Source organism: Mus musculus, chromosome 5 (genome assembly GCF_000001635.26).
Source record: "Mus musculus strain C57BL/6J chromosome 5, GRCm38.p6 C57BL/6J".
NCBI lineage: Eukaryota > Metazoa > Chordata > Mammalia > Rodentia > Muridae > Mus > Mus musculus.
This window is the reverse complement of record NC_000071.6, coordinates 106,295,339-106,323,221: the sequence shown is the minus strand read 5'-3', so window position 1 is coordinate 106,323,221 and position 27,883 is coordinate 106,295,339. Positions and strand designations below refer to the sequence as shown.

At 43.0% G+C, this 27,883-nt stretch overlaps 2 long non-coding RNA genes across 4 annotated transcripts; one reads left to right on the top strand and one right to left on the bottom strand.

The window, feature by feature from the left end:
* Gm32921 (predicted gene, 32921) lies at nucleotides 1-1,882 on the bottom strand. The gene is made up of 3 exons (NR_136913.1): nucleotides 1,769-1,882; nucleotides 1,345-1,446; nucleotides 1-598 (listed from the first exon to the last, which is right to left on the bottom strand). It is a non-coding gene; the product is annotated as a predicted gene, 32921 (long non-coding RNA).
* Nucleotides 770-27,883, top strand: Gm32973. 3 transcript variants are annotated; one of them, XR_389474.2, is made up of 4 exons: nucleotides 1,635-1,691; nucleotides 2,098-2,131; nucleotides 23,521-23,666; nucleotides 26,519-27,883. It is a non-coding gene; the product is annotated as a predicted gene, 32973 (long non-coding RNA). The 3 variants fall into 3 exon arrangements; XR_389473.3 differs by lacking the exons at nucleotides 1,635-1,691; nucleotides 26,519-27,883 and adding an exon at nucleotides 770-861 and having other exon boundaries at nucleotides 23,521-24,000; XR_880513.2 differs by lacking the exon at nucleotides 26,519-27,883 and having other exon boundaries at nucleotides 23,521-24,000.

The window sequence follows — 27,883 nt, the reverse complement described above, 5'->3', positions numbered from 1 at the left end:
TTTTGGGACTTTATTCCTCTCAATAACATTCTTTCACATATTAAGTTTATCCCCCCTAGGTAGCTACTTTATCATGCAGAAGGCCTTAATCCACTGATGGGACTCTCTGCTCTCACTTTGATGCTGTCTCTGTTTACAAGAGTAATGCAGGCTGTGTAAGACAAAGTGCTCAGGACACGCACAACTGAATAGGCTTTCAGATGGACAGTGATCCGCCTGAAAGCCCGGAGTGTGCGAGCACACACACACACACATACACACATACACTCACACAATCGCACACAGACACAAATCCACAGACGCACATGCACACACAGACGCCAGCAAAACGAGCCTGCTTTGAAACGAAGTTATGAGTCCCGAGTCCTGAAGAAGCAGACATTAGGATTTCATCAAGAAGGCCCCGCGTTACTGATCTCCTTGTTTGGCACTTTATCTTTTCTTGACCTTTGACCTTCCTTTCAGGCGCTCTTCAAGGCGCAGTGCACGTAAGCCCTTCTGCTGTTCTTTCAGAAGCAGGGTTGCTGCCATCCCCGCGGGTGAGTTCAAACAGCTGCTGGGACCAGTGACAAGGTTGGGTACAGATTTGGTATCCTGGCTGGGAAAGAGATTACGGGTCAGTCCCCAGTGCTGGAGGACAATAGATTCAAGCAGTTCAGGATTTTTTGGATATCCGAAAAAGATTTCATGAAATTTGTAAAGATCTAACAGTGTCTTGCAGATTTCATGTGGTCTAAACAGCTTATTCTGCGCAGAACCCTCGGCAGCAGCGAGTGAGAGGCCTTTGCACAGCTCAGCAGTCTTTCTATGGCGGGCTCCTCTGGAACAGTTTAATTCCACCATGCTGGTGAAATGAAGCAGGTGACCACTTATATTTAGATGCATATCTTTCAAGGGCATCCTGACTTTGCCCTGAAGACTCGAGTTCACACCAGGAGGCACAGGTGACCAGGAGTGCTTTTCAACCTCCAGAACCTGGCAACTCATAGGAATTTACAGTTGAATAATATAAAAAAAACAAAAAAAAAACAAAGCTACACCATACTATAAACATATACTATAAGATGCACACGATGCACATGATGCACACGATAATGGTATTTTGGCAAGTCAAAAGGTTTATGCTGTAGACAGCCTGATATGTATAGATATGTGATGATAACACTTTCCCACAGAAAGAAAACTATATAATATGTCTCTGTCCTTCACTGTCTAAGAACAACTCTTCTTTGGGATTTATCTAGACTTGAAATTATTAAAAAATAATATTCTTGTTTCCTACTGCACTTGCAAAGAAAGATATGATTGCAGGTCAAATTTGTAATCGTCTGAAATTCTAAATACCTGCCAAATCTTCAGATCAAAGGCCAAGAACCAGGCACGGTCCTCACACACTATCTTGGGTATTTTCCTTCTTCACCGACTTTTCTTTCAAGATCTTTGAACCTACATTTGCAGGGAGAGCATATAGTGATTTCTGTGTGTTGTACCCAGTAAGAACTCAGAGGCATTCTCATGTCTAAAGATACACTCATTCTAAAACGCAGAGTATTTGCCATACCCAGTGTGTGTCCAGCCCCAGAGACCTTTGGACTTGGTTAGGATCAGAGCCAGTAGCCTTGACTCTGAGCCACTGCTCAGCAAGAGGCCTGGGGGTTTACAGGGTCAGAGCTGCTTACCTGCTGATCCAGGTGAGCCCCCCCCCGTGCCCCCCCCGTGCCCCCCCGTGCCCCCCCCCTGTCTCCCTGCCATGCTGCTTACTGCTTACTTAGGGAGAGTGACATTGCTTAGCTCTCTGGAGGCAGTGGCATGATTTGGGAGGCATACAATAGTGGTTTATGCTCCTCTTTCCAGAATTAACCAGAGTCCTGCCAACTCATTGGAATTAATTCACAAAATGTTATTGAAATCACAGCACTGTGGAACAATACATGATTCTAACCACTATTACATCAGCCTATCCTGGCCTTCCTACCAAGATACCCCTCTGTCCAGGCAGGACACAGGTCACACAGAAGAGTTACAAAAGCAGAACAGACTTTACGACTCCCAGTGTTTCATTACTGAAGGTCTTTTTGTTGTTTGTTGTTGTTGTAGATTAAAAGCTGGGACTAGAGCCAAAATGAACTGTGTAAGTACAGCCAAACTTCTCCAGAGAACAAGCGGGAAAGGTGGGGATGGGTCCTGACCTGTGCGGGCCACATGAAGGCAAGAGGGTTTTCATGTGCAGCCTTTTCTCTTAGGTGTTGGGGCATACCTAATGATTCACACTAATGACTGTGGCAAGCAAAAGCATTAGGGTGGCTGCCTCTCCCTGACTTTTGCACATGGCTTCCATTGTTATAATGATTGCTTCTATGATAGTCATATGGATTTTACCTGTGCCCACAGAAGCAGGAGACGTCTATTAGTGAATTACATTCAGCCCCAAGGTTTTCCGTCTTCAACGGTTCATTACCGCTTCTGGGAACGTGGATGTAGCACAGCCATGATCCAACTCTTAAATAATATGGGGTGGTTGCTGAAGTTTGATTTTTTTAAAAATTCCTTTCATGCATTCAAATGACCACCTATGTGAGTGTTTTTATGCCTGTTATGTGTTGGAAAATGAGGCCGTTGGTTTGAATTACTAGTTTAAAGTGCTTTTGTTTGTTTGTGTTTTGGTAAGGTAATAATTTGCTTATCTCGCCCTGGTGATTTGGTCCCTTGAATTTTCTGACAGTCAAAGTTTAGCTCAAGTTTTACTCCCTCTGCCATTAACAGATGGCATGCAGATCTAAGCATAAGCTGGGGCTCTCAGGCTACAGGCAAAGGGTGAGGGCTGCTCCCCTGTGGACACCCTCAAAAGGGCCTAAGCTGGAGCAGCACCAATGAAAAGGTCTAGGGCTGGTGTTAATTACACAGAAACCACACAGAAAGTGCTGGCTGTTACTGAGTTGAGAGGTTGGGCATCTCTTCTTCCCCAGATAAAAGGTTTGCTGTGAGAACACTTTGCGGGGGACAATGCAGTGCGGATTAGCATAATCTCTGCCGTGTCCTCAGAAAGCCATCGGGAGCTGCTTGCCACTCCTCTCATCCCTTCCCTCTAATGTCTGGATTTAAGGAATGGTATTGTGAAGAGTCAGCTTTGTCCCGGGAGCCTGACAGTTGTATTTTCCCGCCTTCATGTGATCATCCCTGTTGCTGGGCTCCTGCTCTCTGGGTAGGCCGACAATGGAAGGAAAAACGAAGTGTCAGGTCACTGACAAAACCTCTCTGGGCTACTTTAGTCTTCATCCAGACTCTGGAGTCATTCATTCATTCATTCATTCATTCATAAAGGCATCTTCTCATCTATACTCCCTGTTTGAATACAGGAAAGTCCCTTTAATATTATCCTGAGGAAAATGTAGAGCAAGGGACATTGATCTTTGGAGATTTTGGGTGACTTTAAATTTTAAAAAATGCAAATAAATAACATTCAAATTGAGCTGTCTCTTCCACACTTTAGATATTGAAGTATTGTTCTTATATTTTTTATCAGAATGTGGGCTGCTGCTAATGTGGCTATTCAGACGTCTATACTTAAAGCCTTTGGTGTTGAGTTTTTTTTTTTTTTTCCATGAAAAGAATTTAGCCACTTGCACAATGCAGCTTAATGCGGTCCTCTTGGGGGCTGGTCCCGTGGCTAATGCGCGGGTTTGTTGGCCACTTTGATCCTGGATGCCCTGTTTTAAGTCTTGCTAGGACTGGTTAAGCTTGTGCTGTTACCCCGGGGATAACTTGAGGTTCTGAAAGTCATGAGGCACGGTCCCCAAGATCAAAATATAAAAATAGGTCCAGGGTCAGGGAACTCAACAGGGCCCCGGAAGCTCATCACTTCTACAGCTGGAGATGCTCTCTTATGTATTTAGAATTCGCCATTAGGATTCTAAGAAGTAGTGCAGTATGGGATTGCTGCAGGGCAGGCTCTTTGAATCTTATTCCTGATTTCTTTTTAAAAACCAGCTACAACAACCCAACTTCTGGCTGCTGACAGGAGACAAGGCAAGTACAAAGAAGCAGCTATGTCTGACAGTGGCCAGAGAAGGGCTGGGGTGGCTGAGCTTGGACTTTGGGTAAAATCTCCAGTTTCCTTATTATACTTGATGAATTTTGGGGAAAGTCACTGGTGGTTTCTAAAGGCCTAGAGAAACTGCTAGTGTGGATGGAGATCTTGAACTCCAACATCAAGTTTGCTGATCTGCCCGAGGTTCCACCCTGGCCACCTGGGGCCAGATCTGGTTCTGCATCTTGACACGGTGCCTGTACCCAGGTCACACTCTTCGCCTGTCAGAGTTCCTTAAGCTTTGTCTTTCTGGCATGAATCGCTTAAATGCACCTGGTTTTCTTTCGCAAGTAGCTCATTCTATGTCAGTCTATAATCTGAACAAAGTTGAAGCATCAGGGGCAGCCTGGACTAGCTGGACTTCCATGCGTGCAAGACATGCATGGGTTTACATGTGCAAGACAGTAAAACATCAATGTCAAGACATTCCGAAGTATATCCTAGATGATTTAAGAGATGTTTACATTGAAGTTATATTGTGCTTTTTCTGATCATGTGGAAGTTATACTGTGATGCCACATTATTCATTGGAACCAAAGGCCAAGCTAAGTCTCTCTCATGGCATTTAGTGTGGTGTGTGGACAGAGGGGAAGGGGTACTTCATGTGGAACCTGACCCATTCAACCAGTTCTGGACCTACTCCACCAGCTTGGTGGCTGACCTTTGATGTTGTCCTGCCATCTGTACGGTGGACTTGGCTGTAACTCCAGAGTTCTGTAGGAGGGTTATGTAAGCCTTTCCTCTTGACTGCTAGATTTAGATATGAAAAGTTAATGGTAAGGTGGCACTGTGTTCCTTCTGGAAATACGCCAGTGAACATTTCCTCATTCAGGAAATACCCACGGAACACTGATTACAGACGGGACCATCGGGACCCAGGACAGGCGGTTCAAAAATCTGCAAGACACAGTTCTAGTCCTCAAGGAGAGTCCTAGCAGGATGTACCCATCAGAAACCACAAGACCGATGCACTCAGGGACTGATGAAGTGCTTGCTTAGCACCCACAAACCCCTAGGTTCATCCCCCAGCCATGGACACTCCAGGTGTGGTATCACATACCTGTAATCACTCAAGAAGAGGAGAAAGGGGGAGGCTGGTGGGCATTCTTGGCTACATAGAAAGTTTGAGGCTAGCCTGGCATACACAATACCTTGTCTCAGAAACAAAACAGAACAAAACAAGACAAACAACAACAAAACCCAAACAGACTAAGGAACTCTAGCTTCCCCAGTAAGTACTGTTTGAGGACCTACTATGTATGCTGCACTCCACTGAGTGTTTTGATAGTGTTGGTGGCTCACTGAGCATGCTCACTTATTTGGGAAGATAAGGAAGATACAATGAGTTCTTCTATGTAGTAACATAAGACAATAAAACACAAATGCCCATTGCCTAGGGTGCATGGTGATAGCCATGATTTTTAATGATGAGTTGGGTGGTCTAAGTCTAAACACTCTTTGAACCTTAAAAACCTATCATTCCATCTTCCTATGATACCTAGCTTTATCTAATATGCATTGTTGTGATAAATATTATTATTATGCTACTAATGTTGGTTCTTATTAATCTCATCTGGAAGTAGAAGGCCAAATATTTGCTTGTAGGTTAGTAGCTGAGTAAATAGGGTGCAAGTAAGAGTGTTAGAGATCTTTCAGTTGTGTATCTCAGATCACACGGGCTTACCGATGCTCTTCTCCACACAGACAGTGGCTTTGAATCAACAAGCATATGTGTTTTGAATGAGCATATCTGGTGCATCTCTTTCTTCCCAGCCTGGTCAAATGCCTCACCCACATCAGCTTAAACATCTTTTGGAATCCGATGTCCTCCTTGGTGAAACATTCGTCTTGGATTGGGAAAGGGCTTACAGTCAGTCCTCTTGCCCGATCTTGGTCCCCATAGATAGTTCAAGGTAGGTGTGTACAGAGCATTCTGAAGTTTATTCTCTGTTCCATTCTCAAGTTCTTTTGGGTTAATGTTTCTGACTTCAACTCCAAGAGTCCAGTTTCCTAGCCTCATCTGTAAAATTCTTTAAAAAAAAAATCCTTTGCTATAGTTAATTGAGTGTCTCTGCAACGGGGTAGTGTCTTTTGCTTTCTGTAGCTGGGAGGGCTTTTTAATTAATTAATCTATTTATTTATTTATTTATTTATTTATTTATTTATTTATTTATATGAAGTTTGTCCTTATTTCCATTTGTATGTGGGTCCTGAGGATGAAACTTAGGTTGCTTGCTAGGCTTTCTCAGGAAGTGAAAGTAAGTATATACTTGCTGGTCTAATAAATAGTGTTTTAAATAATAAAATAAACAAATTCTTCCAGAGCATCTATGGAAGTATCAAACTAATGGTAGATGTTTCTGTAGCCCAAAGATTTTTTTTATGTATTAGTCTGGAGCCTTTCTTGCTTGAAACAGCACTAGCAGTCTTGCTAATATTGTAACTTCTCCCTCAATATCCCATGGACCAGGGGAAACAAGAAGCTGCTGGGTTACACAATGTATCCATGGCACAGATTCCTCTAGCATTGTGTTGGAATGCTTTGCTGTGACTGTTTGTTAATTCTTTCTCTTCCCCCTTCATTATGCTTGCCATGACCAAGCTAAGACAGCAGCAGTCATGAGCGTGAGCTAAGAATGTGTCCTGCCTCAGGCTCTGCCTGCTTTGGTGTGACTCCGCACCGCTCTAGTGTTGGCCTTATAATGGAATTGTCCCTCCATCATGATCTGCTACTTCAGATCTGGTTTGTGTTAAATGTGATAATTTTGGCTTTTGAGCTGGAATGGAGCTGGGCGAGCCGACTCCTGAAAGTGGAATGGTGTCCTAAGTGATCATAGAGAGTCTGGTTTCCGTGAAAGATCCTGGGAAACATTGTAACACCTACTACAATATTTCCAGGGTGACCCAGCAGGATGGGTAACATTCAGAAAAGAGATTCGAATGTGGAGACAAATGGCTGGCCTAGCTGTGAGAAAGGAGTGGGTTAGGAGCTAAAGACACCGGTGATATGAATGTGTATGACCTCTTTCAGACTCTGGATTTATTTTTGTTTGTTTGTTTGTTGTTTTCAAAACATGGTTTCTCTGTGTAGCCCTGGCTGTCCTGGAACTTGATCTGTAGACCAGGCTGGTCTTGAACTCACAGAGCTCCTACTGCCTCTGCCTCCAATGTGCAGGAATTAAAGATGCAGGCAGCAGGGGAAGAGATAGACTGAGCCAGATATGGATATGGTCCAGCAATATTTTCTCAAAAACATAAGAACTATGGAGCTTCCTTGGGGTTGCTCCCAACTGCTTCATAATTGGAGATCACAAAATTAAATCAACTACTTTCTCTGCCCTAGATTACTCATGGTGGAATGGTAGGGGTCATTTGAATATGGTTTACTAAGTAGGTGTCTCTGCTGGTATGTGGTACACAGCACTGGGGTGTCTCTATTCTGAAATTTAGGCAGAGTGGCATCAAGGAAAGCAGTATGTCTGGGGCCTGTGGAGTCACAGCTCTGTGAAATCAAGGCATGCCCTGCCTGCAGTGATGGACCATTGTGGAGATGAAATGGTCACTGTATTAGGAAGTACCAAAACGCCATATAATTATAACATTTATATTTGGGAGGCTGATGGACATGACACAAAATAAGTACTTTTTTCACAACAAGGGTAATTAAGTATTTAATCTGGTTGGGGGCTGTTATCAGTACAGCAGGAGCTCAGGGAGAAGCTGGTGTGGATTACTATGGCCATAGGAATGTTTGCTTTATTCCTGTTGCTATGTGCAGTTCGTCTCCCGTCTTCCTGAACGTCTTCATACCCTTGAACAAAGCGGCCCTAGTTAGTTCTGGCTGTCTTTGTTCCCTGGCAGTAGTTAAAGCTTCCATTAGGCTGGTACCCATTGAAAGCTGACATACCCATTTCTTTTACGTATTTGTACAGACATAGAAGTGTGTGTATTTGGGTTGTGTTTTGGCAGGGTTTGAAGTCATGTTCAAAGATTTAAAAAAAAAAAATCCTGAATGACTGAGGACACGGAGTAGAATTCTAACCTTCAGTTTGTGTGTGAAATCAAAAACATGCAAAGTTTATGGGAGCTGAGCTCCATCTGATCATTCCCACATAAAAGTCTGAAAGGAAGGCCCAGAAAGCCGAGTCTTGTCAGTTTGAATGTTAGTTAAATAAGTACATAAGATAAATGGTTCACAGAAGGTTACCGCTGAATTCCCAATCAGTGTGCATACATGACTATGCACCACCATCTCCTGGCAGCTGGAGCCTGTTGGATCTCTTTCTTATCCTGCTTATGAGGCAAGGTGTTTTTGGTTTCTGTGCGTGCATGTGCATGTATGTGTGCATGTGCGTGTGCACATGTGTGTGTGTACACGCTTGTGCACTCATGTACATGTCTGGAGTATATGTGTGAGCACATGTGTATAGAGGCCAAAAGTTGATGTTGACATCTTTTTTACCTTCTACTTTCTGTATTAAGGCATGGTCTCTCACTTGACCCCAGAGATTTCCCATTTGGCCAGCTTAGCTACCCACTTCCCTCTAGGAATCCCCTCTCTGCCTCCCAAGTACTGGGACTACAAGAAGGCTGCTATGCCCCACCTAGCACCTACATGAGTTATGGGGATCTAAATTCCAGTCCTCTTGCTTGCTTGGCAAATGTTTTACATGCTGAATCATCTCCCTGCTTTAATGTTACTTTTCATGGGGCAGCTTTATTATGTCCACACTGCTTTGCCTCTGAAATAATAGGCCCACTAGCTTAAACTCCCTTTGTTTCCCACTGAGCATTGCTTAAGGAGGAGTGAGCAGCCTGACACTATTGTCAGCCCTGATTGATCCCCTTTGCTGCTCTTCCCCAGTAACTTTTCCTCCTTGAAGGCTGGACATCAGTGGACTTCTTATTTTTATCTTATGAGAGAAAAGAGGTTGTAAAGCCTAAAATGGGGGTTCTTAGCATGAATAACAAGATGGACATTGGGGTGTTGTGGATGGTGGAGTGTTCAGAATGACCCCAGATAGTTCTTGCCACATAAGAATACTCTTCACAATAAAAACAGGAGTCACGGCTCTAACAGTGCCCTTTAGCTCATTGATTTTTAGACAGTGATTCATCTGCTGACAGGTGTGAAGTTGGGCAATGTATGTGGTAGGTGAAAGCAGGGGCTTTCGAGTCAGACTATCTTGAATTCGAATCTTGTCGCCATTGCTTGCTTTCTCCACTGCTACCTGAGCCAGTCGTTTGCTTTCGAGGAGAAAGCAGCCTAAGACCTACCATTCAAGGTCACTCGCTCACTGACTGGCATCAACATTCCCTCCGCAGGTAAGTGGACACTCCCAGCCTGTTGGATTTCTCACCCTCATTTGAGCTCTTGGCTCAGCCTAGGAACTCCATTCCCCGAGGAAGCGTCCATGCTCATTTTGAAGGCATGAACTCTTGAGGGCATGAACTCTGCCTCAGCCTTGTTCAGTTCCACCCCCTTCCCCACCTCTGCCTGTTAACTCTGATCACCGCCTGTGTCTCATTTGGCACAGTGCTGATCAGCCCTTTTCTTGGCTGAGAGCATTCCACTTACGGACATACTACACTGGTTTATCTGTTCCCCACCGATGGCATTTTGAGTGCCCCTTACCCCAGGCTTTCCACATTGTAAGTAATGGGGCTGTGGATGCTCATATAAGGACCTCTGTGCATCCAATCATTCCAGTTTCTCCTTGGTAGGTACCTCTCTAAGAGTTGGTGGTTGTTAAGGACTATGGAAGGTTTCTGTTTAACTTGAAGACAAGTGACAAGTGTTTCCCAGAATGGCCATAACAATCTACATGGGGTCTGGTATCTTAACACCTTGGTTAATGGTTAGCACTTCATCACTATTTTCCCTCTCCTCCTCCTCTCCTCTCCTCCTCCTCTCCTCCTCCTCTCCTCCTCCTCTCCTCTCCTCTCCTCTCCTCTCCTCTCCTCTCCTCTCCTCTCCTCTCCTCTCCTCTCCTCTCCTCCCCTCCCCTCCCCTCCCCTCCCCTCTTGCTCCCCCTCCCCTCCCCTCTTGCTCCCCCTCCCCTCCCCTCTTGCTCCCCCTCCCCTCCCCTCTTATAACCTCCTCTCTTATAACCTCCTCTCTCCTCTCTCTTCCCTTCCCCTCTTCCCCTCCCTCCTTCCTTTCCTCCCTCCCTCCCTCCCACCCACCAAAATTTCTGTGTGGCCCTGACTGTCCTGGAACTCACTCTGTAGACCAGGCTGGCCTCAGACTCATGGAGATCCTCCTGCCTCTGCTTCCCCAGTGCTGGGACTAAAGATGTGACCACAGCCCTTTGTGACAGCAGCTATTTTAATGAATGTGTAGTGACAGCCTAGGGGTAGCACAGGTCCTAGACTGAGCATGTGCACCCATTTTAGTTTGTCTTTGATGACTAATGGTGCAGTGCTTTAGGGTCCTTTTATGTGCATGTTGCACTCATGTATCTGCTTCAGTGAATTGCTCATTCGACTCCTTTATCCACTCAACCTTTTTGTCTTATTATTGACTCATTAAAGTTCTTCCTATATTCTGTGCGAAAGTCTTTTGTGGTCAGTCTGTGGCTTGACTTCTCATTTTATTAATAGCATTTGGGAGAACAAAAGATTTCTTTTTTTTTCCCCCCTGAATGGATTTTGCTTTTGATGTTATATTTATGAAAGCATTGTCTGCTGCACGGCTTGCAAAGACTTATGCCTCTCCGTTCCTTATGAAGTTTTAATTTCAAATCTAATACTTAGATCTGCAATCCATTTTAAGTTAGGCTTGTGCATGTGGGGGTGTGGGAGATGACAATCTAGGTGTCCTGTTGCTGTCCCCCTCCCAAAGGTCAGAGGCAGAGCTGCAGAGATGGTGCAGGCATTAAGAGCACTGAACACTCTTCCAGAGAACCTGGGGTTAGTTCTCAGGATCCACATTGCTGTTCACAAACATCAGCCATGGTCCCAGGGGATCCAATGCCCTCTTCTGGCCTCCATGGGCAGCAGACAAGGATGTGGTGCACAGATACATATGCAGGGAAAACATCACAGGAAAATAAATGAATATAATTATAAATAACCTAAGTTTTGCTTTTTATCATATGCTTGCTAATTATTCCAGCAGTATTGGTTGAGAACATGCCATTGACTTACCAAATGACCTTGTGGCTCGTGGTTTGGAAGTATGTTTCTAGACTCTAGTCTTCATTAGAGTTTGTGTGTCTGTCCTTACCAGCCTTGGGACTGTGGCTTCACATTGTTTGGAATCAGGTGACTTGTTTTGCAGGACTCTGGCCTTGATTCTTTGTGTTTCTATCTACATAAGATAAAAAATTTTTGTAAAGTTCTTAATGGAGTTTTGATTAAGTTTATGTTGACATATTACTTTAGAAAGAAGAATTGTTATCTTAGAAATATCAAACCTTCCAATGCATAGGAAAATGGTTCTAAATATTAATAATGCATTCTAAATATTTTCTGAATTATAGTAAAATTTCTTTTAGAAATGTTTATAGGCTTTTGAAGTTTCCCTCCTTTTTGTTTTTCATATTCCTCCATGGATTTTTTTTCCTTTATTCCTTTCCTCTTCTACTTCTCCCTCCCCTCTTCCCCCTCCTCCTCACTTCTCTTTGTTCTCCTCCTCCTCTTCCTCCCTCCCTTCTTCCTCCTCTTTCTCCCCTCCTCCTCCCCTCTTCTTTGCTCATTCCCCCCCCTTTTCCTTCTCCCATCTTCTTCCCCTTTCTCTTTCTTCCCTCCTCCCCCTTCCCTCTCCTCAGTCCTCCCCTTATTCTTCTTTCCTCTCTTTGTTCTCTTCCTCTTCCTCCCCTCCTTCTCCCCTCTTCCTCCCTTCCCTCCTCCTTCCCCCTCCTCCTTCTTCCTTCCTCATTCTCCCCTCCTCATTCTTCCTTTCCCCCTCCTCCCTCTCCCCTCCACCTCCTTTTGCTCCTCCCTCCTCCTCTTTCTCATCCCTTCCTTCTCCCCTTCTTCCTTCTCCTCTTCTTCCTTCTCCTCCTTCTTCCCCCTTCCCACCCCCTTCTCTAAGTCTGCAGTGCTGAGGTTGTAGGCCTACTTGGCCACGATCAACTTGAAATTGCCTTCTTAAGTTTATTTTTAATTAACTGCGATTAATTAGTTTTCTTGGTATATTATCCATGTGTCCTGTGGTCTTGTAAGTCTTATTTGTTAGTTTCAGCAGAGTTTTAAAAGATTTCTAGAAGATTTTAAAATTTTTAACATGGAACCATCATCCAAACAGGAGAGCTAATTTTTTCATTTCACTAAGATATTCGATTGATTTCTTTTTCTTGCTTGGCTGTACCCTCTACAACATCCAGTGTGATGTATGTCAGAAGTAATACAAATAGCCACCATCGCCTGCTTCTTGATCTTAGCAGCCAGCCTTTGCTTACCGAAGCAATCTTTCCTTCCATCCTTTCTAATTTGTCAAAGGGTTTTTGTTGTTTGTTTTTAGTCATGAATGAATACTGAGTTTTGTGAAATGCATTTTTGGTGTCAGTACAAGCAAAGGTATATCAGTTGTCCTTTGTTAATGAGTGCATCCTGCGAGTTGATCTTTGGCCTGTTGGTCATTCTGTAGGTAACTTCTCCACAATTATGTTAGATCCCCTTGTGTATCTCTGGATTCTCATTGTCTTTTCCTGTGAAGTCTTTCTGGTTTATCAGGGCAATGCTAGCTTAATGAGACAACTGGAAAACTCATCCCCTATTTTCTGAAAGCCTTTAACGGATAGCTGGTGGACGTTATGCAGGGAGGTTTTAATATTTACTCGTCTTTTCTTTTATATATGTAAGAGCATCAGGAAACAGTTGTTATGGTGGAGATAGTTTTAGGAATTTGTAGCTTTTTCCTGAAATTTACCTCTCTCATCTATTCCTTGGAATAACTGAATTCCAAATTTATTTCTATTTTTGACATATTTGTCATTTTTGTCCTGGTTTTGTTAACATTTGTCTTTAACATTATTTTCATGGATAATCTAGCCACAGGAAGTTTTGTTAATTTTCTTGATTTTTTCCAATAAATAAATCCTGGTTTCATTAATTATCTCTTCTCCTTGCTGTTTGATTTAATTTTCTGGATGGTTTCACTTCCTGTTTGGCAATACCCTCTTTCAATCTTTAGAATCTACATTCAGGATCTCTTTGAGGTGTGTTGGAAATGAATCTCTCAGTGTGTGTTCACCTGGGAATATATTTAACATGCCATTATTTTGAAGGACAGTTTTGTAGAATATAGAATGCTGGGTTGAGTTTTTTTTTTCTCTTTTGGGGAATTTGAATACGTCATTCAAATGCTTCCTGGTCTACACTGTTTTATTAATGAGCAGAGAGTTACCCTGGTGCTCTGAATACAAGGCTTCCCCGAGTATTTCCAGGCTTTCTCATTGTCTGTGACCATCCACAGCCCGATTATGTTGTCTCTAGGTCTGCGTCTCTTTCAGGTGTCCTCTTAGGAACTTGCTGAGGTTCTTAAGTATGTTAATGTGTTCCTCTGATTTGGGAATTTTCATTTATGATGACTTCAGGTACATCTCCCTTCGGTTTTTCCTCCAGAGTCCATTACACATCCATCAGCAAGGCCAATACAGATCTGTGGATGTCTGTTTATTTTCCCTGACTTGTCTCTGTAGGACTAAGTTCTCTGGATTAGATAACTCCTTTTGAACTCTCTTTGAATTTCCTTTTCCTCTCAGACCTGCTGCTGAGCGCACTCTTGCACAGCTCTTTCCTTCAGTTCTCTTTTCTAAACTTGAGAATTTTATGTGATCCATATTATATATATATGAACATATATCAAATAAATGCTATATGCAAACATATAAAATATATGTTATATATAACATATAAAAATATGTTATATATGCCATATATGTTATACATTTACATGTTATATATGATATCTATTTACACATTATATAATTCATATATATGCACATATACATCTACATATGTATATATGCTTCTATTGTGATCTCTATTTGGTTGTCATTATAATGCTTCATTAGATTATTTGGGTATAGTTTACCTTGGTTCTTTGATATATTTATTACTTATGTTTTAAAGTCTTTATTAATAACTGTATTTTCTATTTGCTATTTACTAATTAATAATTAACTTTCGCTACTTGCTCTTCTGTTCTAAAAATAGAGGGCTATTTTGCTAATATTACCATTTTTCAAGTTTCTTCTTATTTAGGCATTTAATATTTTAATTCCATCCATGTTCACTGAACAGAGCACCCCCCAGCACCTTTCCTCCCCCCGTGTTGGGAAACCAGTCAATCGAGGGCCTTGCACACACCAGTCAAGTGTTCTACCACTGAGCTCAATTCCCTGCCCAACAGATCCATCCTCACATTCAGCTCCACGTGACCTTTACCTCTGTCTTTAAATGTCTGCTTCACTGATGGAATCTCTGTGTAGCTGTGGCCTGGACCAGTGAGGACTCTTTATGTTGCAAGGGATATACAACTCAACTTTCCCCATCTTAATTCTGTTTAATTGGGTTAATTCCCATTTCTGACCCAATCCGTGTTGTCAGGGAACTGGGAAATGGCCAGTGTAGCAGGTAGGAGCCCAAATTCACTGGCCTATGGCTAAGGGAAGAAATGGATTCCACAATATGGCACTTGGGTATATTTGGTCCGAGAAGAAACCAGTACACCTTCTTCTATCTTCACCTTCCTCTCGTTCCTCCTACCCCACCAAAATGAGAGGTTCACTTTGTCAGTCTTATATTTTCTTGCTTATAGTCTTTAAGTTAATTCTTCTTGACACCATAAGATTGAATCATGGTTTCTTTAGCACTTACAACTTTCAAAATACAGAATACATTTGTGGTTTTGTCAAGCCTTTTTGTCTCTTCTTTTCTTCCTATCATGGACTAAGTTTATCATCTTGTTCTTGGGGTTACAGCTTACTTTAGCCATGTTCACAGACACTGGCTATACCTTTGGACAGGACAGTCTGTGAGCATAACCTCTACAAAGCTGCAGTGGGTAATGAAAGCAGGGAGTTGGCTTTTTTTCTGAGGCAGAGACTGGCTAACCAGCAGAAACAGCTATCTGTTGTATCAATGGCTCCTAATGGTACAGAAAGAGGACACAGGATTCGAACAGACGGATGGCAGTTAAGCTCAGAAATTAGCTGCAGGACCTTGCCATTTACTATAGACTATTCAACCAGTAAGTGTTTATTAAGGATTTAATAATAGCTACTGTTGATTGAATTCTTACTTTGTGCCCTGTACTCTTTATTTAATCCCCTCAATAACTTTATTACCTCCATTATACACTGAGAAAAATGAAAGCTTGGAGATCTAAGAGGAACAAGGCTCCACATTTTACCGCTTGTGACCTAGATCAAGCACACGCTAATATCAGCACTCATGGCCCATAGTTACTGCAGTATGTCATCCACCAGGCTTTAGCTGTGGTGATGACCATGGTATGGGTCATCACCTGGACACAGTAAGATAGTTTGATACACATGTAAAAATGCATAATGACTTGGTAAGGATAACTGTGATATCTATGTAATTTCTCTGTGTGTATAACATTCAAATCCATGCCAATTTAGTGCAGACATAACCAGTTGGTGTTAGCCACAGTTGACTACTGTGCTAGAGATTTTGAGGACTTTTTCCTTTCACCAAACTACATCCATGCAGCTACTAGGCACCTTTCTGTTCCTCCTAGGCTGGGGTAACCATGGTTTCTCTCTCTTCTTCCTTGAGATCAACTTATCCACTGGTGAGTGAGTGCATGCCTGCTGTTCTTAGAGACAGCCCAGTGGTGTTGCTAGGCTAGAGACAGCTGTTTCATGACGAGGCAACTCCACCCACTCTTTCTCATCTAAAACATCCATCGAAACTTTCCAGTGTTAAGGTGGACGTGGTGAAGTGAACCTGTAATCCCAGCACTTGGAGAGTAAGGCAGGAGAATCAAGAGTTCAAGGCCAACCCAAGGTACACGAGAAGCTGTACAAACGCAGAATTACCGTGTGATTCAGTTTGGTGGGTTCAGCATGAAGCAAGGCGAAGTTTGCCGGGTGCTTTTGCTTGTGAAAGCAGGGGCTGGGTTCATCCTCTGAGTAAAAGTATTGTCAAGAGAAGACCTCTTCAAAATTCAGATAAAAAAGACGGTGATACGGACCAGTAATTGAAAGTACTTGGTCATGCTAGAGAAGATTGGTGTTGGTGGGAGGTAGGCACATTTCCAATACTCTATTTACAATTTGAGCCCCAGTTAAACACAGTCTTCTATATTTTGAACTGCAATGCCTTTGATATAAGAGTTATAAGCACATCTTTCACTGGTGTAATTTTGATTTATGGCAAAATATGTTTTGTAAAGCCTTTTCAGATTGTTATATTAACAAAAATCCTGTTACTATTTTCCTACTATAACCTTAGGATAACTTAAAGCAGAGAGGGAAGTAGTCATTCTTTGAAAGGATCCTTGTCAATAGACTATGCCATGAGGACCAGAGTTTAACCAGAATTTCGAGAAGGGGAGGACCAGAATTTAACACATTTAGCTACACCGAGCTCCGTGGGAAGACTCTTTCTTGTGTTGCTTCTGCCATACCTACAGTTCCCGGGGTACTGCCTGACCTATAACTGATTGTGTGGTTGATAGCAAACAGTAAACCCAGACATGAGCCCGTGCAAACACAGAACAAAGAATGGCGACAGGAGATCGTGGTCAGAGGTAACGACCAAAGGGGTTTAAGCGCAGGTGTGTCTTTGCCTCTCACAAACGTGTCGTCGATAGGACTACACTGGATATTCCAGTGCGACCCATCTGCTTGCTCCCCACATAGTTTCATGGGGAAGAGACATTAGTTTTTCCTAGTAACATGGCAGCCGTACTCAGTGGGGCTCATATAGCTCACGTAGCCCACTTTCACTCTGTCGACCCTTTCCATAGAAAAGCATTATGGCTGCCATTCTTCCCCCACCCACATAGGGCCACACTGAGCTGAAAACCATGAAGGAAAACTAAGTGTCTTCCTGGGATTTGAAATTGTCCTTTTCCATAGAGTCTGCAAGTACTCACAATGTCCTAGGGGTGGCTGTGTTTTCTAAGCACCCACCCTCTCGAGTGTCCTGAGGAGAATGAGTGGTCTTGGAGAAGTTCGCAAGGACAGAAGATCCCGTTGCATGTAATGTGTTGGGCAGTGTAATCCCAGTTGAGGGAGGGAGTAGGTGGATGTGCTTTTAGACTGGAGTGTTGACAAAGGCTTCTGCTGATGCCACAAGTTGGGGAAGAAGAGGGGAGAGGAGGAAGGGGGAGGGAGAGGGAGAGGAGGAGGAGGAAGGAGGAAGGAGGAGATTTGGTATGGGCTCTGGTTGATCTCAGTCTTGCCGTTCTAGCCTATGTTTTTTGTTCGTTTGTTTTGTTTTGCTTGTTTGTTTGTTTTTTCCTATTCTTCTGTCTGCTTGGAAATCTCTTGTGTCTCAGCTACTGCTCACTTTTCACGGGTACCACCTATTCTGGGAAAAATACCAAAGTTGTGTGTAGGACAGTTATATCAAGTGAGGTGGAACCACGGCCTGGTTATTGTTTTCCTGTGGAAATTAAACAAGTCAAAAGGAGATGTGACTGGGTGTCAAGTTGACAGGGGTGGACTGGTGATGGCTAATAATGATTTTCAACTTGACTGATGTGCAATTAGCTAAAAATCAAGTTTCCAGTTACTCCAGAGATGTATTCATTTGGCGAGGGAAGAGTTAGTCTGAAGGCAGACAGCACCACTCCCTAGTTAGGGGCTCTGGACTGTGAGAGTGGATAGAGCTGAGTGCTAAGCCGTTTTCCTTTCTCTCTGCTGACTATGGTTGGGATGTGATGGGATGTTAAAGTCTTCCTGCTCTGACTTCCCTGCTGTAACAGACTGGAACCTGGAGCTGTGAACAGAATGATCCATTTGCTCCTGTGTTGCCTTTTGTCAAGTTTATTATTATTATTTTCTAATCACAGCAATAGAAACAAAACTGCAATTAAGATTTTTATTTTCCAAATTTGACTCCAAGAAGTGTGTATGATTTAGTTACTTGACTCCTTTCATGGTGTTTAAAAGTTAATTTCATACTTGAATAATTATCTTCCCCAAACTACCGTATTTCAATATCTGGGTTACATTTTCTCTGAGGCTGCCGAATGCTTAACTATTTGACCATTTGACCAGCTTGTGTCTGCTCACACCCCATGGAAGCAAGAGCTGCTGTCAGTTTGTTCTAGAGTGTGAGTGTGCTGAGGCCAGGGCTCCTGCGATTTATAATTATATAGTGTTTGCAGCACAGTGAGGGATAAATAAAAAAAAAAAATAAACACTTCACAAATGACTGACTTGCCTGTTTAATTATATGATACAACAAGAGTAAAGCATGCATATAAGCGTAATTTAAATCCAGATATCAACCTTGGGAAGATAGATGGTCATCTCCATTACTAACTTCTCAGGTATCTTAGGATAACTGCGATATCCAAAGTTGCAACCTGTCACAGGCAATGTAAATATAACAAAGTAAAGAACACCCCTTTCCTAAAAACGTGTGGCTTTTTGTCAGAGCCAAGCCACATCCTCAGGCAGAGCTGCTCCACGGCAGGCAGGGTCTCTAGAGATTCTGCGTGTTGACAGATCTCTAGAGAGAAAGCCTGGAGTGGGATGGCTTTTTAGCAATGAATTTTGCAAGCTTTACTCTAAGAAGTGCTTATAATTTAATTACTTGACTCCTTTCTCAATGTTAAAAAGTTAATTTCATATTTGAATTGGCACGATAAATTCATTTTGAAAAAAAAAGGCAGGAATTTATGATAGTCCTAAACTAAGCTTAGCTTTGAGAGCGACTGTAGAAGGCTCTTACAGATGAGGGGCTATATGAACATGGTTGGGTGGCAGGGAGTTCAAGTGTTATCCTCAGAGAAACAGAATCACCATGGTGAGAACTGAAAGATAGGGTGGTCCTACTTGGTGTAACCTGTGTGGGCAGAGTGGACCTAGCATAAGAAAATACATGCGTGTGTGCGTGCGATCTTGCGTGACTCACAGCCCTTGGGCAACCACCATGCTAACTACCAGGTATTTTTAAGGGAAGCATCACTGGAGAGCCTCACAGACAAGGATATTGAACTCACTAACTGGGCTTCAAGTTAATGGACACTTACCTGGTGGACATTGTGGTACGGGTTTTTTCAATTATATTAATTAATAATCTCAGACACATGACCTCTTTCTAGGAACCAAAAGTGCTTGTGTTAGGACAGCTAGGGGCAGCAAACACAACCATCCTTGATTTATGGGCATGTTCCCAAAGTAGTCACAAAAACCAACTAGGGCAAACTGATTTCCTGAAAGGGCTAGTAGTACAAACATCTCTTCCTCAGTTTCTCCAAAGCTTACTAACCATTTCCCCTATTGTATCCAGGGATTCTACCCTCAGTTCTTTTTTTTTTTTAAATTATTCCATTTATATGAGTACACTGTAGTTGTCTTCAGACACACCAGAAGAAGGCATCGGCTTCCATTACAGATGGTTGTGAGCTACCATGTGGTTGCTGGGAATTGAACTCAGGTCCTCTGGAAGAGCAGGAGGTGCTCTTAACCACTGAGCCATCTCTCCAACCCCCATGTCCATTTTTTGAAGTTCTTATTAGCTCTTTGAGGCACTTCAGACAGAAATGTGCCTGTTCCTCTGTGTTTTCCATACCACACAGGTGCTTGATAACCACGCCTTCTGATGGATTTACGACAGAGCCTGTCTTCCTCTTCTGCCCATTCCCAGAGTTCCCAGTTATGGCAGGTACTTCTGCTGTCTCCTGCTTTCAACTGGACATATGGGGGGGAATGTAGCCAATCATATGGGGCTCTGTTTTATGTATAGTATTTTAATACTTAAAATAAATATCTGCCTTACCTTTAAGATTTATGCCAAGCTTTTAAATACCATACAACTTAATGCAAGTAAACTCAAAATTTGTTAATGGTAGAAGTGTGCTTGCTATTACTATTTTACTAGGCCACAAAGGATCTAGTCTCTTACCCCACAGTAAGAAGTTTTCCAAATCTCACACCTCAAATGATAGGTGTAACTCAACAGAAGTGTGGGCTACTATACAGCTAGTCTGCCATGCATTTGAGATCCAGCTAGAGGGGATGAGCTGGAAGAAGCAGGAATTTTCCTGCCAGTATTTCACTATGATTGTGGTCACCTACCTTGAGAGGACAGAGACTGCTCAGAGTGTAGCTCTGGCAGTGACGTTCGCACACAGAAGGTTTGTCTCTCTGGACCCCTTCAGGACCAGTGTCTTCATTTTCTCAGAGTTAATCAGAAAAGGTGAGCTTGATGTTCCTCAGGTATAGCATCTTGTTAGATGAAATACTCCAAAGGAAGATATCAAAGAATGCTTAAAATTAGGCTGGTTGCCATAGCAACCAGGCCAAGCTCCTACAGATGGTCTTTGTGACTGCAGCTTGGTCAGGTAAGCAGACAAAAAGGAAAGGAAACTGGTTCCTAAACTTAGCCAAGACTTGGCTTTGAAAAATGGCACCAGCAACGTGTCGCAATAAAGACACTGCCATAAAGCTTGGAAATCAATCATTTTAATTTCTGAAGTCATAGAAAAGACATTTCTTCATAGAATTCCTTTATATAATTTTCTATCGGTATTCAATGCAAAGATGAAAGTGACCAGGAATACGTGCTTCCTGGGTACCAGGTGAAATGGGCATTAGGCTGGAGTGGATGGGAGTTTGGCAAAAAATAGCAAAAATTTATGCCTATAATTAGAATTCTTTACTTATGCCTGCTAGCAATCTGCTTATGTCCCTTTGAAGAAAGAACAATGGAAAGCAGGTGACCCACAAGCAATGGCGATTTTGGTCAACATACTCAAACCCAGCAACAACGTGATATGAGGAGAGCCAATAAAGGAAGAAATATTTTAACATCTATCTTTTTATTGAAAACATTTTTATACAATATATATTCTGATCATAGCCTCTCCTTCTCCAACTCCTATCAGATTCTCCCTAACTCAAATTCTTATTAAAATACCTGCAAACCAAATGCAAAAACACATAAAAAATAATTATCCATTATGGCCAAGTAGGCATCATCCCAGAGAGGCAGGGATGGTTTGACACATATAATTCAATACAGTAATAAACAGAGTGAAAGACAAAAGCCACCCACCATCTCAGCAGGTGTAGATAAGGCCTTTGGCAAAAGTCCAACACCCCCTTCAAAATGAAAGTCCCAGAGAGTCTAAGGATACAAAGAACATATCTCAACATAATCAAGACAGCAAGCAACCCCACAGCCAACATCAACCTAAACTTACAAAGAGCTCTCTACATGTCCCAGAACCCTGAAGAGAGTCAGAGCTCTGACTCAGTCTGAAGTGGCATGGAGTAGTTTGTGTAGGAATTCAGGGTTAAGGGAAAGTGCCCTAAGGATAGAGTTCAAAAAGCAAGTAGAAACAAGGAGACTAAACGGGGAGGGTGAGGACTGGATTCTAGGAAGTAAGCAAAGTGTAAAAGGCATTCAAGAGTGGGGAGAGCACCGCAGGCCAATGCCCACCAGAGGGCATGGAAGGTGAATTGTAACGGGGCTGAAGGCCAGGAGAGACACGGGAGAAAGACCAAGCAAAAGTCTATCAAAGACTAGTGTTTCAAAGCAATGGGTGTGGTGCTCTGAAGACCTTCAGGCTATGGATAAGTGGATACCTGTATTTTAAGATAGTATGTTTTACCACACTGTAAGGAAGGTGTAGCCCTGGGGAAGGGGATCGCTGAGCCAGTCACAATGGCTTCAGGGACAGAAGCCATAGAAACAGTCGGAAGAGAGCTGTGATGGAAGGACAAACACAGGAGTGAGAGGTAAACTGGGGAGGACGGTGTGTCAAGGCCATCCGTTAGAGTCTGTACCTGCCTGAGTGGAAGGGTGTCTATGCCTGTCTGAGTGGCGGTCCTGGGATTGGGCACTGAAAGAAGGCTTTGGAGGAGAGGGTCACAGATGTCTTACATTGAGAGAGTCATCTGTGTGTCAAATGTGAACTGAAGATAAGTTATCTCCACTTCAAGCAAAGATGCTACATATTTAGGACTCGGGGCCTATAACTGAGACTATGGGACCCAAAGGTTAATGAGCAAAGTAGATAAGAAAGGCATTCAGGATGGACCTATGGAGAACCCCAACATGCCAGGATGGACCCTTGGAGAACCCCAATATATCTTGGGTTTCAAATGGGGACAGCCTTGAGAAAGAAAGAGAAGGGTTGGGAAGATGGTGTTCTAGGAGGGGTGGCTGGTGTCTCTGAGTCTTTGAAAGGAGATAGAGTACATAGTACCCCAGCCTGCATACGAGTGGTTACTGCTGTTGTGAATGCCAGGGCAACACGGCACTGAGGATGTCTGTCTGTCCATCTTCCTATATAAATTCAGTCTGCAATCCTGCAGAGCAATGGCCAGCATTTGTCTGAAGAAAAATTTCTGTAAGTTTTCTATCAATTTTTTTTTTAAAAAACAATGACAACATCATTGTAATTAGAAAAATCTCCTGCTTGTTAATATATTTTGTGAGACATGCATGTGACTGGGAGAGGAGATTAAAGTTGAGCAGAGAAATAAACATTTCATTATTTAAGGAAAAGCATAAGTTGGAACATGTCCATTGTTCTTACAGTGAGTGAATGAACACAAACAGTAGCTTATTTTATCTAAAGACCTCCATTTCCTAGTGGGAAATGCAAACATGTATATTAGAACTAGTGTTACAAAGATTTCACGTTAAAGCCGTGTCCCAGAGACATGAGAGAGGCCCCTGGGAGATCTTGTGATGTTCCCTTGGCTGCATCACGTCTGGATGCTCGTGTGTATGTTGTCTACTTCTTTTGTCATATGAAACTTTTGTCTCCCTCACGGAAACATACATGGAGTGAGCACTGCTCCTGTCTACCCACCTCAGTATGTAATTTTTACAGCTGTTTCTCAGCTGTTAATATATTTCTCTGGCATATGTGTCAATACACACGAGCAAACTGTCTAAAAGTTATTCAGCTAGCCAGTGAACCATGTAATCTGTTGGTTCAGAGACAGCAGATAATAGAGTGAGATATTTGCTTTGCCCATCCCAACACTCCTCGTAGCATCTAGACTCCAAAAGCCAATTTGTGTTCTGTTGGGGCATGTCTTATCTCACTATATTATCACATCCGGGAGAGGAAATTTGGATAATGACTGTCTGGTTTAGAAAAACAGACGCTATTTAGTGAATCGAATATTGGCAAGGTGGGAATTTCGAACTGGAATTTGGTTCTGTCCTTGGTTAATTTCATACTCTGCAATTCATCACCACTTCCTGTCTTTTAACAACGTAAGTTAGAAATAACCTTGTTAATTAGCATCTATTTTTAGGTTGATGACATGACACAGCCAAGACAGAGTGAGAACATCCCAGAGCCACCGCACACAAGCAACAAGCTCTGCTCTAAAGGGAAGGCAAGCGAAGGCCACAGAACGTGAAGGTAGCGTGTTGGTGTGCTCGGAGCCCACCAGTCAAAGTAAGGAAGCACTTGCTTGGAGATTTGGGTCTTACTCTTCTTACTCAGCATCAACAGCCAGGCTGCTTCTCTGAGCAGCTTCTGTTGGCTCCTCGTTACCCTGACAATGAATTCGTTCCCTCAACACCTCCATTCATGTTCTCATTTGTATCTTTTCCTCTAACTCCTTATTTGTCTATCACCTTCAGAAATGCTGATTTTTTTCCTTCTGTGTACACATGGGCTTTCCCCTCTTCTCTGATTTTGGTAATGCTGTGTCCTCTTGCTTCCAAGTCCTGTTCCTTTCTATCCATCCATCCATCCATCCATCCATCCATCCATCCATCCATCCATCCATCTGTCTATCTGTCCATCCATCCATCATCCATCCATCTATCCATCCATCTACCCATCCATCCATCTATTCATCTATTCATCTATCTATCTATCTATCTATCTATCTATCTATCTATCTATCTATCTATCTATCTATCTATCATCTCTGCAATCCAGTGCACATTCTCACTAAAAGGACTTTTCCTGACCCTTCCTGGCTAAGTACTCCATTTGCATCTTGTAAGGCACCTAACACATTCTTCATTTTGATAATATACGTGTATTTTACTTTCCTTCTAGTCTGAAACCCCCCATTCATGGAGTCAATGGGCAGGTTAGCCAAGTCAGTGAAGGCAGAGATGAGGAAAAATTCTGGAACAACATGGAAGGGTCCAAGTTCACACAGAAAGACCTGGGATTTCTCCACTCTTCTCCCAAGAACTTCCCCTAAGTTTAGTACCCTTTCCTAAGTGAGGCTGCATACGTTGTCTGTCCTTCCACTTTAGAAGGTAACAATGTTTTTTCTGTGTAGTAACACCTAGGTGTGTAGGCCTCATGGTTTGGCTGGCAAAGTTTAACTGGAATGGGAGCCATCAGACTGGGTGAGCTTGAGTGTGGAGAAGGCTGAGGGTGGAGGGACAGAGGATGTCGTAGAATCACTTTGGCTGCTGGTCATCTCTTTCCTCTGGTCACATCAACATGAGATAAGTTAGCATGTTTGCTTGGCTTGGATACAGAAGCTTTGCCTTCCCCACCAGTTTGGAAGCTTCTAGAAAGTACAAATACCTTACCTTTACTTTGCACATGTGTGTATGTAAGTGTACATCTGTGTTACATGTGTGTATGTTTGGGTCTCCATCACATGTGTGGATGTATGTGTGTGTCTGTATTGAGAGAAGACCCATGACAGTCCTTGACACACATGAATGCTCCAGAATCAGTGGAGGAACTGGAGAGGTGGCCCAGTGGTTAAGAGCACTGGCTGCTCTTACAGAGGACATGAGTTCACTTTCTAACACCCATGTGGTGTTTCGCAACTATCTGTAACTCCAGTTCCAGGGGATCCGATGCCCTCTTCTGGCTTCTATAGAAACCAGGCACGCACGTGGTACATACTCATAGACATAATTTTTGCTTTTTAAAATCAGTTGATCTCTGGTTTGTGCATTGACTTATTACTTGGTAGATCACTTATATTTTGTTCAACAGTTGTTTAAATCCAGAGATTGCGTTACCAGCCTTAGCAAGTAGAGATGGCTCAGTGGTGGACGGTAGCTTTACAAATTCATAAGAAAGTTTTAGACATGAAATATGAAAAAAATTGTCTGCTTGGCTGGAGGGTGATAAAAAGAGCACTTGCTTTGCATGTGTGTCATGGGTTGGGTTTGATTTTAGCACCTACAATAACAGCCCATCATGGACCCCATTAACTCCAGAGCTATGAAGGAAAAGCAGGAGAATCACGCAGGCTTCTTACTACTGGGCTAGCTCCCAGGTTCAGAGAGAGACCCTATTACAGAGGAATGGATCAGACAGTAATAGAACAGGATTCTGGCCTCTAGACACATGGCACACACATGCACACACTATACACCTATGATATACATACACAAACACACAGTGAGATAAACGCTCATGGGTGTGGTCCATGAAACTGTAATTCCTACAAACATGTACAGGCTCCTTTGTGGGAGGGATGGGTGAGTCTTTGATAGAAATGTGAAAAAGTGGGACATATCGAGGAGACTGTGGGAACAGGCATGTGAGGAGACACAGACGAGGGATGAGCCCGGCTTCATTCATGAGGCAGCGAAGACCATATATTTAAGAGTGCAAAGATGAATGATCTCTTATTATTTTCCAAACTGGGGATTAATAAACAACAAACTTTACCTCTCTTATTCCAACACTTACTTAAATGAAACAGATCACTCAGCAATTCCAAAAGGAACGAAAAAGGTAAATATTCTTTGGCCAAGACCTGCTTTGAAACCTCATGAGTACCAAATTCACTGTGGTGGGGTTTTTGGCTTCCGGACTTTCCTGTCTTATAATCTATCTTTATTTTTTACTGTGCCATTACAGGATGGGTCTTCTGCTGAGTTTTCCATGGATTGAGCCTCACATTAACAAATGGCTTTCTCAAATGTTTTGCAGATTTCGCTCGCTCAACCTCTGGGCTGCAGAGGTAGGGAGGGGCAGGTAGCTTTGTCTTGGTGGAATACGTAGGAAGCACAAGGGCAGAGAGGTTAAGTGACTTGTACAGGATCACATGAGGGTCAGCGACTGGCTGTGAATAGGACTCGGCTTCCAGGCTGTCAGTCTCCCAGTCTGTCCACTCCTTCCGCTCTCCAGGGCTGCAACTCTGAATGTCAGAGGGGAAGGAAGTCATGTCTCAGCATTCTGATGGGAAAATTAAACAGAGATGTGACTGATGTGGGGGAGGGGGAGTCATTTGCAGTAACTGTTGCTGAATAGCTTGCCTTTTGCTTCTTTTGCTTTTTGTTTTTTGTTTTTTTTTTTTTTTTTTTTTTTAGGGAAGGAGAGTTCCAAGTTCCTTACATGCCAAGAGATGTGGGGAGCAGGGCACTTGAGTGATGGAGACGCTGCATCAGAGAGCCATGTCTGCTTCCCTTTGCTACCTGCCTCCCCCATCAGATCCTACATCTTAGGAGCTGTGTCCCCTCTCCACCCATCCTGGGACTGTGGCTGCTTTTACTTGATTCTTCCTAACACACCAGCAGCCTTCTGAGGTTTCCAGCCGAGCTGTGGCTCAGTTTCTCTTACTGCTTGGTTTACAGTCAGTACCTGTGAGCTTTGTGCCTGCCTCTGCCCCATCTTGTTCCTTCCACTCTAACTCCTGAAGCCCACTAGCATCCTTGCCACCAAAACTGCCTCCCACAAGTAATTCTTGGGATCCAGCTCCCCCCTCCAAACTTCTCTAGCACTGTGATATTTCCCAGGAAGTCGCACAAGTCTGAAAAAAGCAGTTTCAAAAGACCAGCACCCTGAGCTAGGCTATTATCCTGGGGTTCTACCACTCTACAGTTGGGTTTCTTGCATTTTTTTTTGTCCTGACCCTGCATTTTCTTCAAATCTTGACCCTACAGAGGAGTTCTAATGAAACAGTGGATTGCTTTCTGCCCCACTAGAGAGAGACAATTGGATATAAGGTCCATTAAATTCAGAGAACCGAAGACTTACCCTGTGTCTGTTTCTTGATAAATCTGCCTCTCCCATATACATTTTTAATGACAATGTAGTCTCAAACACAGTGTTATTCAATGCTAAATCAAAGCTGACTCATGGAGAAATGCTGTTTGATTCTATTTAGTCCACATTTCCATCCCACTTTAGGGTGTCTGCCTGTGCACATGGGGGTTGTATAATGCTCTCTGAAGCACAGAGCCCTCCGTGACCCCCAGAGCCCTCTGCTGATCACTGGTGTTTGTTGTAGGAGGAAGGCAAACAGGAGCATAGAAGTCTGATTGAACAGCAGCCGCTTCAAAAATGTCTCTGGGCTTTTGTTCCTGGGCTGCATAGCAGTAGGGGGCTCCCGTCCTCAGAAAGCATACTTATGCAAGTGTTAAGAACTGGCTGGGATGAGAGGCTCAGCTTAAGAGACCTTCATCATTAGCTGCTAGTGGTAGAGATTAGTGATCCTACTGCAGGATTACAGAGGGAAGGGGTGCCAGTGTTGGCTAATTGTTCGTTAATGCTTGTAAAATAAGCCAGCTGGAGGAACACAGACCATTGTCCATTCTCTCAGATTGAAGCTAAATTGGATAGCTCCTCAACAGAGCATTGATGCCAGAAGAGAAAATAAACATGTACACCACTTCCCTGAGACTCACTCTTGATTGAAAATATTTAATTAAAAACTGTTCTCCTAATAAACAATG